Here is an 18,711-nt window from a genome sequence, read left to right on the forward strand (position 1 = left end):
AGGCTGCTTTGTGTTTTGAAAAGGGACCTGCTGCCGGCTCCCATGGGTCTGCTGAGAGCAGGCAGAAGGCGGCCTTGGAGAAGACAACTTGTGTGCTGGGGAAACTCTGCTCTTCCAGCACCATGTTTGGCAGGTGGCTAGCGGGGAATGCCGTCAGAGGTGGCCACGCTTCACAGCTGCTTGAAGGAAGAGCTTGGGGTGACTTGGAGGAGAGGACTCTGGCAGGGACAGCAGTAGCCAGGCAAGCCCGTCCAGTAATGGCACGCAAGTCCGAGGTGACCTAGCTAAGAGCACCCAAAGACCGCGTGTGTTGACAGATGGGGCAAACCTGGGAGCATGGCGGGGCAAAAGAAGCGGGGTTGGCCCCGTTTCTGGGAGGAGAGCAGGGCTGAGAAAGGGAGGAGCCAGGGAAGGTGAGGGGCACGTATAAGGATGGCAATTGGAGAGCAGGGGGGATCGAGGAGACTGTCACACAGAAGCAAAGTGCTGGCTGCTTCGCTTGCCTGAGCCCTGTGCCTGATCACCACAGAACCCGCTGGCCTCTTTTGGAGAGCCACCCCAAAGCCCTTCCTGTGTGGGACCACTCTGCACCTGCTGCGCGGTGGGTCCCCAGGCCTGGCTGCTAGCAAAGGCCGACGGCAAGACATGCCACAGGCAGCCAGCGCTTGGAAAGCCACAGTGTCTCTGGCCAGCTGCTGCTGGGAGCCCTGTGTGTGTGCGCAACTCACTAGCGAACCTGAAGCTGGACGAGGTGACAAGCAAGAGGGGAGAGAGAGCCTTTCAGGCATGTGGATGGCCTGTGGCTGCAGCCAACGTGCTTGCTCATCCCCAGCATCTCCACCTTGCAAGAGGACCAGGCCTGCCAGCCACTGGCCACCTCTCCACCTCCTGGAGGCAGGAAGGACTTGCAGGTGCTTGAGCATGCATGCCTGTGGTGACGCAAGTCGGTAGGGACTCCAAAACTCCCTATCTGCGTGGCTGGGTTCAGGCAAAATGGCTCTTCCTTGTTTTTAAGTATTGCTTATATATCTTAGATAGTACATGTGTCACATGCTGGTAGGCTTTCTGTCTTCTTTTTCTTCCTTGCTATTTGCTGTTGCTGCATGTGCCGGTATGCTGCGGTTTTATGTTCCAGGTTTTCACATGCTGTTCACATGCTTGACGTTTTTGTGGCTGTCTTAAAGGTACACGACTAAGCCTTCAAAGTCAACTTGCTCGTGTGCAGACCCCTACACATGCCCTCACCTAGGCACGCCCCCCCTGCGGGAGCTGCAGAAGGGCCTGCCTCTGAAGCTGTGTAGGACCGTCCTCCTCTTGCTCTGCGCTTGGTCCCCGGCAAGCCATGGTGCTGCAGCTCCCAGCTCTGTTCCCACCCATGGCTGCAGGGCACGCCTCCGGCTGAACTGGGATCTCTGGAAACAAGGGCATGCCCTTTGCTTCCTCTCGATCATGCAGTGAAAGGAACACTTATGGCTCTGCGGATGATGCTGGAGCATGCTCCCTCCCGGCACAAGTCCGGCTTTCTGTCAAGAGGCCTCAGGCGTACCTCATAGCACAGAGCGCAAGGTCCACTCCCCTGCACTCCTAGCAGGCTTGGTAACATCCCCTACACACAGCTTGCTCCCCCAGCACTGCGATAGTCAGAGGTGTCACCAAGCCGAAGGCGCCGCGGAGCTCTCAGGCTGAGCGTGGTCAGTTGTGGGCAGAAGGGGGTCTGCTGGCTCCGCAACAGGGGTCCTGTGTGGAGAAACCCAAGGGGATGGAGCGGCCAGAGGGCATGCTGTGGGAAGCAGCAGGGCCAAGGTCACCAGTGCAGCCACAAACCTGAAGAAGAGCCTGGCACAGGACCAGGCAGAGCCTGCAGGCAGTCATACGGGAGCCCCGATACTACAGCCAGTAGGTGACCAGGGAGCGGGGGACAGCCAAGCAGCAGCAGCTGCTTTGCTCCCCGCTCAAAGCTACTGGCGCTCCCTCCAGCCACGGCAGCTGTAGGCTTGGGCTTGGCAACATGGCGCAGCTGTGAAAGCAGAGCAGCCTGGGGAAGCCCAGGAACTCCGCGGCATAAGCAAAGGCCCAAGCTCGTGGATCTGCCCTGACCCCCAGCTGGCCGTGAGAGTCCACTTTCAAGTTTGCTTGCGCCTCGTCCAGAAGCACCCGGGGTTCCCACCAGGAGCCGGCCTAAGGCATTCTCTGCTTCCAGGTGCCACCCCCAAGGCCCCGAGCCCTGCGATGACCTGCCTTCCCTTCTTCCACTCTGTCCTCATGCTTCTCTCAGAGCGGGCAGAGCTTCAGCCCTTTGCAGTGACCCTTTGTGCCCGACGTGGCAGCCCACCTCCTTCGGCAGGTGCCGGGCGCGGAAGTCCTTGCCTTGCACAGGAGACTGAAGTGGACTGGCGCGTGGTTAGCCGTGCAGACAGAAACACTTTATTGCGAGAAGTCAGCCAGCTTCATTCTGCCCTTGCGAGGAGCGCGGGCAGGACAGAGCAGGCCTTTGACACGGAGGTTGCCTTTGCTTCAGCAGGCATTGCCCCAGCGGGAAGCGGTGGTGGTGCGCTGCAGCCTGCCCTGGACCCTCTTCATCGTGCTGCTCCAAGCTGTTTCCCCCTTAGGTACTGCAGGAGCTCCTGCAGCCGAGTAAAGAAGTCCAGCAGCTTCTGGACTGGAAACGGGCAGGGTGTAAACCTGCCCGCTTCTGTTGGCCTTGGCCTTGGCCTTGGCCTCTGGACGGGGGTGTAGGTGAAGACCGGCTGTGGCCTTGCAGTAGTCGTTACTGCTAGGCGCAGGCCCATCTGCGCCAGGATCCAGTCGTAGAAGTGCTGGGTGGAGGTGTAGACGCCGGGCTTCCTTGCTCTCGCACAGCCCGTCCCCCAGCTGGTCACACCAACAAGCCAGAAGTAGTCCGCGCGCTTGTCTTGGCACACGAGAGGCCCACCGCTGTCCCCCTGCAGCGCAGGAGAGAGGATGAAGGGGTTGCTGGGTGGCCAGCGTCAGCCCGGTGGCGGGCTCCTTCTCTCTCACAGCACCTGCCAGAGCTGTATGGAGTGGCCAGGCAAGCTCTGTAGAAGCTTGCCTGGCAGGGGGCGGTGGGCTTGCAAGGCAGGGCTCGCTCTTGCTGCGGCACGGTGATGCTGCAGGTGTAGGCAGACGGCTGTGTCAGGCTTGGGATGGTGGAGCTCTGGGCTGCCAAGGGCACCGGGTGGGCCTTCCAGGCAGAGTGTCATGCCTCTGGGACAAGGCGGGCAGGCCCTGGGCAAGGGCCTTCCCGTGGGGAAGGGCGGGGGAAGGCCCTCATCGGTGGGGACCCAGCCATGGGAGTGTGAGTGGCCAGCAAAAGGCCGTGAGTGACGGCACACGTTTGGGCGGTTGTGGCGGGGCTGCCTGTGCTGCCGGGGCTTGGCTTGTAGCACACTCCTACCTGGCAGGTGTCGATGCCGCCCTGCGGGTAGCCAGCACAGATGTTGTGGGTGTGGATGGCCCCTCTGTACCACCCGCTGCTGTTACAGACCCTGGCATCGATGAGGTGGACCTGGGCCTCCTGCAGCGCGTATGCCGATGCTCCAGCTGTGAAGAGCACAGAAAGGAATGAACACCCAGCAGCTCACTGCCAGTTCTCCTCCCCCTGTCTGGCGGGCTGAAGGCTTATCCCGGGGCTTGGCTTTGCATGCAGAGAGGCGTTGGACCGCTCTTTCCTTTCTGCCTTGCTCTGGGGGAATGGCTCAGGCCCATCTCCTTAAGAGGCATACGTCCCCACAGCCTGACTCTGGCTTTCGCCTCTGCCATCAGGAAGCGCAACCTGCCTCCCCAAGCTGGCCAAGCTTGCACTCGCGCCGCCACTAGGTTTTGGCAACTCACCTCTTGCATTCCTGGCACCCCAGCCACTGACGTAGCAGGCTGTCAGCTCTGAGACTCTCAGCGAGGCGTCAGGCACACAGGCAAGCTGTACGTAGCTGTTGCACTGGACAGGCTGGTCCAGTTCCAGCAAGGCAATGTCGTTCCTCTGCGTGACATTCCGGTAGTGCTGGTGAACCAGCAGCTGCCTGACGTTGCGCACCTGAGCCTCAGGGCCCAGCTGAGTCAGCTGGGTGACACCGAGCACCACACGCAAGGCGGTGATGTACCTGCAAGGCAGATGGAGAGAGGGCTCAGAGGGAGCGCAGCCACATGCTGCAGCAGCCTGGCACTTGCCCTGCCTTCTGCTTGGCAAGGGAGAGAGGCAAGCAGCGCTAGGGAGGCTGCGACTGCCCTGGCGTGCCTTGGGCTCAAGCAGTGTCCAGCTGGAGGCTGCTGGCAAGCAGTGGCACGCGAGCCCAGCCTTCTCCTGAGCAAGCCTCTCGGCGGGGCTCCGGAGTGCCCAGGCACTGGGCGTATACTGCAGGGCAACGGGATGGCAGTAGCACGTGCTCCTGCGCTCAGGGCACCTGCTAGTGTTGTGGGGCTAGCCCCGACCCCTGGTCCTCCTTACCTGACCTCGATGAAGCAGTGGGCTGCTGTGAGGACCCACTGTGGGCTGATGAGGGAGCCCCCACAGATGTGCGCCGTGCCTCCTTCCAAGAGAGCCTGGATGCTGACGATCCAGGGCCAGGCCCCTGGCTGGGCATCTGTGCCACCCACGACGCGCGACATGCCGTAGTGCAAAGCCATGGGCCGAAGGCCGCAGCTCCCTCTGTAACCAGAAACTCCTTACTGTGCTGCTGGATGGCTTGCGCCGTTGCGGCTGAAGGCCAGCTGTCTTCCCTCCCCACACGGCATGGCCAGAAGGGCCGAGGAAACCCGTGGGGCGTGCGCCCGCTCCCCTCGCCCCGCTTTCTGCTTCAGCCCGTGGACCAGTTGTGCCGGCAGCCCGGGAGCTGGCAAGGAGCTGAGCCTCCCAGACGGCCTTCAAGAACCTGTGGGGTGGCCATGGGGGACAAGCAGGCCCCCTCCAGTGAAGCCCACAAGGGTTGCCCAAGCTCCCTCCCAGAGCCTGGGGCCACTTACCCACAGCTGTCCCACGTGCCGTGCACAGGACAGCACACGGCCAGCAGGACAATGAGGACATGCAGAAAATCCATCGCTGCCAGCGACATGTGGCAGTTGCAAGGACGAGGGCTTGTCGCCACCAGTACGGCCGCCGTCGTACTGCCCGCAGGATTCCCGTTGCCTGGGGTTCCCTTGGACGTGGGGCTGATGTCACAGAGTGCCCGGTTCCGGGTGCTGGGCGTGGTGGTGTCGGGGGGGTGGGGGTGGGGGGGGGAGGGGAGGCAATAGGAGGGGTTCCAAGCAGGAGTGGAGGCAGAAGCTGGGATCGCACACCCCGACAGAGCCCCGTGCAATGCCCTGCTTGCGCTGCGCCATCAGGGTGGGCAGGCCCCGTGGCAGGCAGCGGCGCCTGGCTCCCAGCTCTGCCTGTTAACAGCTCACAGGACAAAAGCGAGCATGGCCTCGCAGCCTCTTTGCGAAGTTCCCTGCCGCCCTGCTCTCTGCAGCCCTGTGCCACCGTCTCCTTCCCAATAAAGAGACACCAGAGAGCGGGGCTACTACAGGCAGCACGCGCATGCCTGGGTGTCCAAGAGCCAATCTCTCTTACGGCTGCGGCCGGCAACAGTGCTGGGCAAGCCAAATAAGCCACGCGTAGCCCAGCACTGTCAACCTTGCTGCACAAAGCACAGTGAAACGCAGGCGCAGCACAGTCCTGGCTGGCTATGTCAGCCACAGCAACGCCCTCTGGCAGGCTTCGTGTCCTTGCTGCCTATGAGCTCGATTGCGGTTCTGGGGGCACACCGAGCAGGGCACTTGTGGCAAGGACAAGCAAGGTGAAATTCTCGAGAGAGAAGGATGCTCCTGCTCTCAGCCGTACGTGCCATTGTTGTCCATGGCTTTGGTAAATCCTGCATCAGCCTTGTCTCGTGCGTCTGCCTTCTGCCGCTGTCTGGCGGAGCCTTGCTCACCTGCTGGAGTGCAGGAGAAAAGCAGGAGCCAGGCACGTGCATTACGGTTGCGCAGCAGGGCTAGGTCCCTGGAGGGTAGAGGGCAGTGGCTTGAAGGATGGCAGCCCCAAAGCTTGTGAGAGGTGCGGCAGCTCCCTGCTGCCATCCTGGCTTGTGTGGCGAGGCGTAAGGCACAGAGCGGAGGGAGCAACCGGGTCCCGAGGAGGAGGACCACGCAGGCTCTGCCTGAAAGCGGAAGAGCTGCTCTCAAGGCGCTTGAGGCGCAGCCCGGCTTCCTAGGCCCCAGAACCGGGCCTCCAAGCAAGCGGGCTCAAGGCTGCTTTGTGTTTTGAAAAGGGACCTGCTGCCGGCTCCCATGGGTCTGCTGAGAGCAGGCAGAAGGCGGCCTTGGAGAAGACAACTTGTGTGCTGGGGAAACTCTGCTCTTCCAGCACCATGTTTGGCAGGTGGCTAGCGGGGAATGCCGTCAGAGGTGGCCACGCTTCACAGCTGCTTGAAGGAAGAGCTTGGGGTGACTTGGAGGAGAGGACTCTGGCAGGGACAGCAGTAGCCAGGCAAGCCCGTCCAGTAATGGCACGCAAGTCCGAGGTGACCTAGCTAAGAGCACCCAAAGACCGCGTGTGTTGACAGATGGGGCAAACCTGGGAGCATGGCGGGGCAAAAGAAGCGGGGTTGGCCCCGTTTCTGGGAGGAGAGCAGGGCTGAGAAAGGGAGGAGCCAGGGAAGGTGAGGGGCACGTATAAGGATGGCAATTGGAGAGCAGGGGGGATCGAGGAGACTGTCACACAGAAGCAAAGTGCTGGCTGCTTCGCTTGCCTGAGCCCTGTGCCTGATCACCACAGAACCCGCTGGCCTCTTTTGGAGAGCCACCCCAAAGCCCTTCCTGTGTGGGACCACTCTGCACCTGCTGCGCGGTGGGTCCCCAGGCCTGGCTGCTAGCAAAGGCCGACGGCAAGACATGCCACAGGCAGCCAGCGCTTGGAAAGCCACAGTGTCTCTGGCCAGCTGCTGCTGGGAGCCCTGTGTGTGTGCGCAACTCACTAGCGAACCTGAAGCTGGACGAGGTGACAAGCAAGAGGGGAGAGAGAGCCTTTCAGGCATGTGGATGGCCTGTGGCTGCAGCCAACGTGCTTGCTTATCCCCAGCATCTCCACCTTGCAAGAGGACCAGGCCTGCCAGCCACTGGCCACCTCTCCACCTCCTGGAGGCAGGAAGGACTTGCAGGTGCTTGAGCATGCATGCCTGTGGTGACGCAAGTCGGTAGGGACTCCAAAACTCCCTATCTGCGTGGCTGGGTTCAGGCAAAATGGCTCTTCCTTGTTTTTAAGTATTGCTTATATATCTTAGATAGTACATGTGTCACATGCTGGTAGGCTTTCTGTCTTCTTTTTCTTCCTTGCTATTTGCTGTTGCTGCATGTGCCGGTATGCTGCGGTTTTATGTTCCGGGTTTTCACATGCTGTTCACATGCTTGACGTTTTTGTGGCTGTCTTAAAGGTACACGACTAAGCCTTCAAAGTCAACTTGCTCGTGTGCAGACCCCTACACATGCCCTCACCTAGGCACGCCCCCCCTGCGGGAGCTGCAGAAGGGCCTGCCTCTGAAGCTGTGTAGGACCGTCCTCCTCTTGCTCTGCGCTTGGTCCCCGGCAAGCCATGGTGCTGCAGCTCCCAGCTCTGTTCCCACCCATGGCTGCAGGGCACGCCTCCGGCTGAACTGGGATCTCTGGAAACAAGGGCATGCCCTTTGCTTCCTCTCGATCATGCAGTGAAAGGAACACTTATGGCTCTGCGGATGATGCTGGAGCATGCTCCCTCCCGGCACAAGTCCGGCTTTCTGTCAAGAGGCCTCAGGCGTACCTCATAGCACAGAGCGCAAGGTCCACTCCCCTGCACTCCTAGCAGGCTTGGTAACATCCCCTACACACAGCTTGCTCCCCCAGCACTGCGATAGTCAGAGGTGTCACCAAGCCGAAGGCGCCGCGGAGCTCTCAGGCTGAGCGTGGTCAGTTGTGGGCAGAAGGGGGTCTGCTGGCTCCGCAACAGGGGTCCTGTGTGGAGAAACCCAAGGGGATGGAGCGGCCAGAGGGCATGCTGTGGGAAGCAGCAGGGCCAAGGTCACCAGTGCAGCCACAAACCTGAAGAAGAGCCTGGCACAGGACCAGGCAGAGCCTGCAGGCAGTCATACGGGAGCCCCGATACTACAGCCAGTAGGTGACCAGGGAGCGGGGGACAGCCAAGCAGCAGCAGCTGCTTTGCTCCCCGCTCAAAGCTACTGGCGCTCCCTCCAGCCACGGCAGCTGTAGGCTTGGGCTTGGCAACATGGCGCAGCTGTGAAAGCAGAGCAGCCTGGGGAAGCCCAGGAACTCCGCGGCATAAGCAAAGGCCCAAGCTCGTGGATCTGCCCTGACCCCCAGCTGGCCGTGAGAGTCCACTTTCAAGTTTGCTTGCGCCTCGTCCAGAAGCACCCGGGGTTCCCACCAGGAGCCGGCCTAAGGCATTCTCTGCTTCCAGGTGCCACCCCCAAGGCCCCGAGCCCTGCGATGACCTGCCTTCCCTTCTTCCACTCTGTCCTCATGCTTCTCTCAGAGCGGGCAGAGCTTCAGCCCTTTGCAGTGACCCTTTGTGCCCGACGTGGCAGCCCACCTCCTTCGGCAGGTGCCGGGCGCGGAAGTCCTTGCCTTGCACAGGAGACTGAAGTGGACTGGCGCGTGGTTAGCCGTGCAGACAGAAACACTTTATTGCGAGAAGTCAGCCAGCTTCATTCTGCCCTTGCGAGGAGCGCGGGCAGGACAGAGCAGGCCTTTGACACGGAGGTTGCCTTTGCTTCAGCAGGCATTGCCCCAGCGGGAAGCGGTGGTGGTGCGCTGCAGCCTGCCCTGGACCCTCTTCATCGTGCTGCTCCAAGCTGTTTCCCCCTTAGGTACTGCAGGAGCTCCTGCAGCCGAGTAAAGAAGTCCAGCAGCTTCTGGACTGGAAACGGGCAGGGTGTAAACCTGCCCGCTTCTGTTGGCCTTGGCCTTGGCCTTGGCCTCTGGACGGGGGTGTAGGTGAAGACCGGCTGTGGCCTTGCAGTAGTCGTTACTGCTAGGCGCAGGCCCATCTGCGCCAGGATCCAGTCGTAGAAGTGCTGGGTGGAGGTGTAGACGCCGGGCTTCCTTGCTCTCGCACAGCCCGTCCCCCAGCTGGTCACACCAACAAGCCAGAAGTAGTCCGCGCGCTTGTCTTGGCACACGAGAGGCCCACCGCTGTCCCCCTGCAGCGCAGGAGAGAGGATGAAGGGGTTGCTGGGTGGCCAGCGTCAGCCCGGTGGCGGGCTCCTTCTCTCTCACAGCACCTGCCAGAGCTGTATGGAGTGGCCAGGCAAGCTCTGTAGAAGCTTGCCTGGCAGGGGGCGGTGGGCTTGCAAGGCAGGGCTCGCTCTCGCTGCGGCACGGTGATGCTGCAGGTGTAGGCAGACGGCTGTGTCAGGCTTGGGATGGTGGAGCTCTGGGCTGCCAAGGGCACCGGGTGGGCCTTCCAGGCAGAGTGTCATGCCTCTGGGACAAGGCGGGCAGGCCCTGGGCAAGGGCCTTCCCGTGGGGAAGGGCGGGGGAAGGCCCTCATCGGTGGGGACCCAGCCATGGGAGTGTGAGTGGCCAGCAAAAGGCCGTGAGTGACGGCACACGTTTGGGCGGTTGTGGCGGGGCTGCCTGTGCTGCCGGGGCTTGGCTTGTAGCACACTCCTACCTGGCAGGTGTCGATGCCGCCCTGCGGGTAGCCAGCACAGATGTTGTGGGTGTGGATGGCCCCTCTGTACCACCCGCTGCTGTTACAGACCCTGGCATCGATGAGGTGGACCTGGGCCTCCTGCAGCGCGTATGCCGATGCTCCAGCTGTGAAGAGCACAGAAAGGAATGAACACCCAGCAGCTCACTGCCAGTTCTCCTCCCCCTGTCTGGCGGGCTGAAGGCTTATCCCGGGGCTTGGCTTTGCATGCAGAGAGGCGTTGGACCGCTCTTTCCTTTCTGCCTTGCTCTGGGGGAATGGCTCAGGCCCATCTCCTTAAGAGGCATACGTCCCCACAGCCTGACTCTGGCTTTCGCCTCTGCCATCAGGAAGCGCAACCTGCCTCCCCAAGCTGGCCAAGCTTGCACTCGCGCCGCCACTAGGTTTTGGCAACTCACCTCTTGCATTCCTGGCACCCCAGCCACTGACGTAGCAGGCTGTCAGCTCTGAGACTCTCAGCGAGGCGTCAGGCACACAGGCAAGCTGTACGTAGCTGTTGCACTGGACAGGCTGGTCCAGTTCCAGCAAGGCAATGTCGTTCCTCTGCGTGACATTCCGGTAGTGCTGGTGAACCAGCAGCTGCCTGACGTTGCGCACCTGAGCCTCAGGGCCCAGCTGAGTCAGCTGGGTGACACCGAGCACCACACGCAAGGCGGTGATGTACCTGCAAGGCAGATGGAGAGAGGGCTCAGAGGGAGCGCAGCCACATGCTGCAGCAGCCTGGCACTTGCCCTGCCTTCTGCTTGGCAAGGGAGAGAGGCAAGCAGCGCTAGGGAGGCTGCGACTGCCCTGGCGTGCCTTGGGCTCAAGCAGTGTCCAGCTGGAGGCTGCTGGCAAGCAGTGGCACGCGAGCCCAGCCTTCTCCTGAGCAAGCCTCTCGGCAGGGCTCCGGAGTGCCCAGGCACTGGGCGTATACTGCAGGGCAACGGGATGACAGTAGCACGTGCTCCTGCGCTCAGGGCACCTGCTAGTGTTGTGGGGCTAGCCCCGACCCCTGGTCCTCCTTACCTGACCTCGATGAAGCAGTGGGCTGCTGTGAGGACCCACTGTGGGCTGATGAGGGAGCCCCCACAGATGTGCGCCGTGCCTCCTTCCAAGAGAGCCTGGATGCTGACGATCCAGGGCCAGGCCCCTGGCTGGGCATCTGTGCCACCCACGACGCGCGACATGCCGTAGTGCAAAGCCATGGGCCGAAGGCCGCAGCTCCCTCTGTAACCAGAAACTCCTTACTGTGCTGCTGGATGGCTTGCGCCGTTGCGGCTGAAGGCCAGCTGTCTTCCCTCCCCACACGGCATGGCCAGAAGGGCCGAGGAAACCCGTGGGGCGTGCGCCCGCTCCCCTCGCCCCGCTTTCTGCTTCAGCCCGTGGACCAGTTGTGCCGGCAGCCCGGGAGCTGGCAAGGAGCTGAGCCTCCCAGACGGCCTTCAAGAACCTGTGGGGTGGCCATGGGGGACAAGCAGGCCCCCTCCAGTGAAGCCCACAAGGGTTGCCCAAGCTCCCTCCCAGAGCCTGGGGCCACTTACCCACAGCTGTCCCACGTGCCGTGCACAGGACAGCACACGGCCAGCAGGACAATGAGGACATGCAGAAAATCCATCGCTGCCAGCGACATGTGGCAGTTGCAAGGACGAGGGCTTGTCGCCACCAGTACGGCCGCCGTCGTACTGCCCGCAGGATTCCCGTTGCCTGGGGTTCCCTTGGACGTGGGGCTGATGTCACAGAGTGCCCGGTTCCGGGTGCTGGGCGTGGTGGTGTCGGGGGGGTGGGGGTGGGGGGGGAGGGGAGGCAATAGGAGGGGTTCCAAGCAGGAGTGGAGGCAGAAGCTGGGATCGCACACCCCGACAGAGCCCCGTGCAATGCCCTGCTTGCGCTGCGCCATCAGGGTGGGCAGGCCCCGTGGCAGGCAGCGGCGCCTGGCTCCCAGCTCTGCCTGTTAACAGCTCACAGGACAAAAGCGAGCATGGCCTCGCAGCCTCTTTGCGAAGTTCCCTGCCGCCCTGCTCTCTGCAGCCCTGTGCCACCGTCTCCTTCCCAATAAAGAGACACCAGAGAGCGGGGCTACTACAGGCAGCACGCGCGTGCCTGGGTGTCCAAGAGCCAATCTCTCTTACGGCTGCGGCCGGCAACAGTGCTGGGCAAGCCAAATAAGCCACGCGTAGCCCAGCACTGTCAACCTTGCTGCACAAAGCACAGTGAAACGCAGGCGCAGCACAGTCCTGGCTGGCTATGTCAGCCACAGCAACGCCCTCTGGCAGGCTTCGTGTCCTTGCTGCCTATGAGCTCGATTGCGGTTCTGGGGGCACACCGAGCAGGGCACTTGTGGCAAGGACAAGCAAGGTGAAATTCTCGAGAGAGAAGGATGCTCCTGCTCTCAGCCGTACGTGCCATTGTTGTCCATGGCTTTGGTAAATCCTGCATCAGCCTTGTCTCGTGCGTCTGCCTTCTGCCGCTGTCTGGCGGAGCCTTGCTCACCTGCTGGAGTGCAGGAGAAAAGCAGGAGCCAGGCACGTGCATTACGGTTGCGCAGCAGGGCTAGGTCCCTGGAGGGTAGAGGGCAGTGGCTTGAAGGATGGCAGCCCCAAAGCTTGTGAGAGGTGCGGCAGCTCCCTGCTGCCATCCTGGCTTGTGTGGCGAGGCGTAAGGCACAGAGCGGAGGGAGCAACCGGGTCCCGAGGAGGAGGACCACGCAGGCTCTGCCTGAAAGCGGAAGAGCTGCTCTCAAGGCGCTTGAGGCGCAGCCCGGCTTCCTAGGCCCCAGAACCGGGCCTCCAAGCAAGCGGGCTCAAGGCTGCTTTGTGTTTTGAAAAGGGACCTGCTGCCGGCTCCCATGGGTCTGCTGAGAGCAGGCAGAAGGCGGCCTTGGAGAAGACAACTTGTGTGCTGGGGAAACTCTGCTCTTCCAGCACCATGTTTGGCAGGTGGCTAGCGGGGAATGCCGTCAGAGGTGGCCACGCTTCACAGCTGCTTGAAGGAAGAGCTTGGGGTGACTTGGAGGAGAGGACTCTGGCAGGGACAGCAGTAGCCAGGCAAGCCCGTCCAGTAATGGCACGCAAGTCCGAGGTGACCTAGCTAAGAGCACCCAAAGACCGCGTGTGTTGACAGATGGGGCAAACCTGGGAGCATGGCGGGGCAAAAGAAGCGGGGTTGGCCCCGTTTCTGGGAGGAGAGCAGGGCTGAGAAAGGGAGGAGCCAGGGAAGGTGAGGGGCACGTATAAGGATGGCAATTGGAGAGCAGGGGGGATCGAGGAGACTGTCACACAGAAGCAAAGTGCTGGCTGCTTCGCTTGCCTGAGCCCTGTGCCTGATCACCACAGAACCCGCTGGCCTCTTTTGGAGAGCCACCCCAAAGCCCTTCCTGTGTGGGACCACTCTGCACCTGCTGCGCGGTGGGTCCCCAGGCCTGGCTGCTAGCAAAGGCCGACGGCAAGACACGCCACAGGCAGCCAGCGCTTGGAAAGCCACAGTGTCTCTGGCCAGCTGCTGCTGGGAGCCCTGTGTGTGTGCGCAACTCACTAGCGAACCTGAAGCTGGACGAGGTGACAAGCAAGAGGGGAGAGAGAGCCTTTCAGGCATGTGGATGGCCTGTGGCTGCAGCCAACGTGCTTGCTCATCCCCAGCATCTCCACCTTGCAAGAGGACCAGGCCTGCCAGCCACTGGCCACCTCTCCACCTCCTGGAGGCAGGAAGGACTTGCAGGTGCTTGAGCATGCATGCCTGTGGTGACGCAAGTCGGTAGGGACTCCAAAACTCCCTATCTGCGTGGCTGGGTTCAGGCAAAATGGCTCTTCCTTGTTTTTAAGTATTGCTTATATATCTTAGATAGTACATGTGTCACATGCTGGTAGGCTTTCTGTCTTCTTTTTCTTCCTTGCTATTTGCTGTTGCTGCATGTGCCGGTATGCTGCGGTTTTATGTTCCGGGTTTTCACATGCTGTTCACATGCTTGACGTTTTTGTGGCTGTCTTAAAGGTACACGACTAAGCCTTCAAAGTCAACTTGCTCGTGTGCAGACCCCTACACATGCCCTCACCTAGGCACGCCCCCCCTGCGGGAGCTGCAGAAGGGCCTGCCTCTGAAGCTGTGTAGGACCGTCCTCCTCTTGCTCTGCGCTTGGTCCCCGGCAAGCCATGGTGCTGCAGCTCCCAGCTCTGTTCCCACCCATGGCTGCAGGGCACGCCTCCGGCTGAACTGGGATCTCTGGAAACAAGGGCATGCCCTTTGCTTCCTCTCGATCATGCAGTGAAAGGAACACTTATGGCTCTGCGGATGATGCTGGAGCATGCTCCCTCCCGGCACAAGTCCGGCTTTCTGTCAAGAGGCCTCAGGCGTACCTCATAGCACAGAGCGCAAGGTCCACTCCCCTGCACTCCTAGCAGGCTTGGTAACATCCCCTACACACAGCTTGCTCCCCCAGCACTGCGATAGTCAGAGGTGTCACCAAGCCGAAGGCGCCGCGGAGCTCTCAGGCTGAGCGTGGTCAGTTGTGGGCAGAAGGGGGTCTGCTGGCTCCGCAACAGGGGTCCTGTGTGGAGAAACCCAAGGGGATGGAGTGGCCAGAGGGCATGCTGTGGGAAGCAGCAGGGCCAAGGTCACCAGTGCAGCCACAAACCTGAAGAAGAGCCTGGCACAGGACCAGGCAGAGCCTGCAGGCAGTCATACGGGAGCCCCGATACTACAGCCAGTAGGTGACCAGGGAGCGGGGGACAGCCAAGCAGCAGCAGCTGCTTTGCTCCCCGCTCAAAGCTACTGGCGCTCCCTCCAGCCACGGCAGCTGTAGGCTTGGGCTTGGCAACATGGCGCAGCTGTGAAAGCAGAGCAGCCTGGGGAAGCCCAGGAACTCCGCGGCATAAGCAAAGGCCCAAGCTCGTGGATCTGCCCTGACCCCCAGCTGGCCGTGAGAGTCCACTTTCAAGTTTGCTTGCGCCTCGTCCAGAAGCACCCGGGGTTCCCACCAGGAGCCAGCCTAAGGCATTCTCTGCTTCCAGGTGCCACCCCCAAGGCCCCGAGCCCTGCGATGACCTGCCTTCCCTTCTTCCACTCTGTCCTCATGCTTCTCTCAGAGCGGGCAGAGCTTCAGCCCTTTGCAGTGACCCTTTGTGCCCGACGTGGCAGCCCGCCTCCTTCGGCAGGTGCCGGGCGCGGAAGTCCTTGCCTTGCACAGGAGACTGAAGTGGACTGGCGCGTGGTTAGCCGTGCAGACAGAAACACTTTATTGCGAGAAGTCAGCCAGCTTCATTCTGCCCTTGCGAGGAGCGCGGGCAGGACAGAGCAGGCCTTTGACACGGAGGTTGCCTTTGCTTCAGCAGGCATTGCCCCAGCGGGAAGCGGTGGTGGTGCGCTGCAGCCTGCCCTGGACCCTCTTCATCGTGCTGCTCCAAGCTGTTTCCCCCTTAGGTACTGCAGGAGCTCCTGCAGCCGAGTAAAGAAGTCCAGCAGCTTCTGGACTGGAAACGGGCAGGGTGTAAACCTGCCCGCTTCTGTTGGCCTTGGCCTTGGCCTTGGCCTCTGGACGGGGGTGTAGGTGAAGACCGGCTGTGGCCTTGCAGTAGTCGTTACTGCTAGGCGCAGGCCCATCTGCGCCAGGATCCAGTCGTAGAAGTGCTGGGTGGAGGTGTAGACGCCGGGCTTCCTTGCTCTCGCACAGCCCGTCCCCCAGCTGGTCACACCAACAAGCCAGAAGTAGTCCGCGCGCTTGTCTTGGCACACGAGAGGCCCACCGCTGTCCCCCTGCAGCGCAGGAGAGAGGATGAAGGGGTTGCTGGGTGGCCAGCGTCAGCCCGGTGGCGGGCTCCTTCTCTCTCACAGCACCTGCCAGAGCTGTATGGAGTGGCCAGGCAAGCTCTGTAGAAGCTTGCCTGGCAGGGGGCGGTGGGCTTGCAAGGCAGGGCTCGCTCTCGCTGCGGCACGGTGATGCTGCAGGTGTAGGCAGACGGCTGTGTCAGGCTTGGGATGGTGGAGCTCTGGGCTGCCAAGGGCACCGGGTGGGCCTTCCAGGCAGAGTGTCATGCCTCTGGGACAAGGCGGGCAGGCCCTGGGCAAGGGCCTTCCCGTGGGGAAGGGCGGGGGAAGGCCCTCATCGGTGGGGACCCAGCCATGGGAGTGTGAGTGGCCAGCAAAAGGCCGTGAGTGACGGCACACGTTTGGGCGGTTGTGGCGGGGCTGCCTGTGCTGCCGGGGCTTGGCTTGTAGCACACTCCTACCTGGCAGGTGTCGATGCCGCCCTGCGGGTAGCCAGCACAGATGTTGTGGGTGTGGATGGCCCCTCTGTACCACCCGCTGCTGTTACAGACCCTGGCATCGATGAGGTGGACCTGGGCCTCCTGCAGCGCGTATGCCGATGCTCCAGCTGTGAAGAGCACAGAAAGGAATGAACACCCAGCAGCTCACTGCCAGTTCTCCTCCCCCTGTCTGGCGGGCTGAAGGCTTATCCCGGGGCTTGGCTTTGCATGCGGAGAGGCGTTGGACCGCTCTTTCCTTTCTGCCTTGCTCTGGGGGAATGGCTCAGGCCCATCTCCTTAAGAGGCATACGTCCCCACAGCCTGACTCTGGCTTTCGCCTCTGCCATCAGGAAGCGCAACCTGCCTCCCCAAGCTGGCCAAGCTTGCACTCGCGCCGCCACTAGGTTTTGGCAACTCACCTCTTGCATTCCTGGCACCCCAGCCACTGACGTAGCAGGCTGTCAGCTCTGAGACTCTCAGCGAGGCGTCAGGCACACAGGCAAGCTGTACGTAGCTGTTGCACTGGACAGGCTGGTCCAGTTCCAGCAAGGCAATGTCGTTCCTCTGCGTGACATTCCGGTAGTGCTGGTGAACCAGCAGCTGCCTGACGTTGCGCACCTGAGCCTCAGGGCCCAGCTGAGTCAGCTGGGTGACACCGAGCACCACACGCAAGGCGGTGATGTACCTGCAAGGCAGATGGAGAGAGGGCTCAGAGGGAGCGCAGCCACATGCTGCAGCAGCCTGGCACTTGCCCTGCCTTCTGCTTGGCAAGGGAGAGAGGCAAGCAGCGCTAGGGAGGCTGCGACTGCCCTGGCGTGCCTTGGGCTCAAGCAGTGTCCAGCTGGAGGCTGCTGGCAAGCAGTGGCACGCGAGCCCAGCCTTCTCCTGAGCAAGCCTCTCGGCGGGGCTCCGGAGTGCCCAGGCACTGGGCGTATACTGCAGGGCAACGGGATGGCAGTAGCACGTGCTCCTGCGCTCAGGGCACCTGCTAGTGTTGTGGGGCTAGCCCCGACCCCTGGTCCTCCTTACCTGACCTCGATGAAGCAGTGGGCTGCTGTGAGGACCCACTGTGGGCTGATGAGGGAGCCCCCACAGATGTGCGCCGTGCCTCCTTCCAAGAGAGCCTGGATGCTGACGATCCAGGGCCAGGCCCCTGGCTGGGCATCTGTGCCACCCACGACGCGCGACATGCCGTAGTGCAAAGCCATGGGCCGAAGGCCGCAGCTCCCTCTGTAACCAGAAACTCCTTACTGTGCTGCTGGATGGCTTGCGCCGTTGCGGCTGAAGGCCAGCTGTCTTCCCTCCCCACACGGCATGGCCAGAAGGGCCGAGGAAACCCGTGGGGCGTGCGCCCGCTCCCCTCGCCCCGCTTTCTGCTTCAGCCCGTGGACCAGTTGTGCCGGCAGCCCGGGAGCTGGCAAGGAGCTGAGCCTCCCAGACGGCCTTCAAGAACCTGTGGGGTGGCCATGGGGGACAAGCAGGCCCCCTCCAGTGAAGCCCACAAGGGTTGCCCAAGCTCCCTCCCAGAGCCTGGGGCCACTTACCCACAGCTGTCCCACGTGCCGTGCACAGGACAGCACACGGCCAGCAGGACAATGAGGACATGCAGAAAATCCATCGCTGCCAGCGACATGTGGCAGTTGCAAGGACGAGGGCTTGTCGCCACCAGTACGGCCGCCGTCGTACTGCCCGCAGGATTCCCGTTGCCTGGGGTTCCCTTGGACGTGGGGCTGATGTCACAGAGTGCCCGGTTCCGGGTGCTGGGCGTGGTGGTGTCGGGGGGGTGGGGGTGGGGGGGGAGGGGAGGCAATAGGAGGGGTTCCAAGCAGGAGTGGAGGCAGAAGCTGGGATCGCACACCCCGACAGAGCCCCGTGCAATGCCCTGCTTGCGCTGCGCCATCAGGGTGGGCAGGCCCCGTGGCAGGCAGCGGCGCCTGGCTCCCAGCTCTGCCTGTTAACAGCTCACAGGACAAAAGCGAGCATGGCCTCGCAGCCTCTTTGCGAAGTTCCCTGCCGCCCTGCTCTCTGCAGCCCTGTGCCACCGTCTCCTTCCCAATAAAGAGACACCAGAGAGCGGGGCTACTACAGGCAGCACGCGCGTGCCTGGGTGTCCAAGAGCCAATCTCTCTTACGGCTGCGGCCGGCAACAGTGCTGGGCAAGCCAAATAAGCCACGCGTAGCCCAGCACTGTCAACCTTGCTGCACAAAGCACAGTGAAACGCAGGCGCAGCACAGTCCTGGCTGGCTATGTCAGCCACAGCAACGCCCTCTGGCAGGCTTCGTGTCCTTGCTGCCTATGAGCTCGATTGCGGTTCTGGGGGCACACCGAGCAGGGCACTTGTGGCAAGGACAAGCAAGGTGAAATTCTCGAGAGAGAAGGATGCTCCTGCTCTCAGCCGTACGTGCCATTGTTGTCCATGGCTTTGGTAAATCCTGCATCAGCCTTGTCTCGTGCGTCTGCCTTCTGCCGCTGTCTGGCGGAGCCTTGCTCACCTGCTGGAGTGCAGGAGAAAAGCAGGAGCCAGGCACGTGCATTACGGTTGCGCAGCAGGGCTAGGTCCCTGGAGGGTAGAGGGCAGTGGCTTGAAGGATGGCAGCCCCAAAGCTTGTGAGAGGTGCGGCAGCTCCCTGCTGCCATCCTGGCTTGTGTGGCGAGGCGTAAGGCACAGAGCGGAGGGAGCAACCGGGTCCCGAGGAGGAGGACCACGCAGGCTCTGCCTGAAAGCGGAAGAGCTGCTCTCAAGGCGCTTGAGGCGCAGCCCGGCTTCCTAGGCCCCAGAACCGGGCCTCCAAGCAAGC

This window comes from Falco cherrug, chromosome 5, assembly GCF_023634085.1.
Source record: "Falco cherrug isolate bFalChe1 chromosome 5, bFalChe1.pri, whole genome shotgun sequence".
NCBI lineage: Eukaryota > Metazoa > Chordata > Aves > Falconiformes > Falconidae > Falco > Falco cherrug.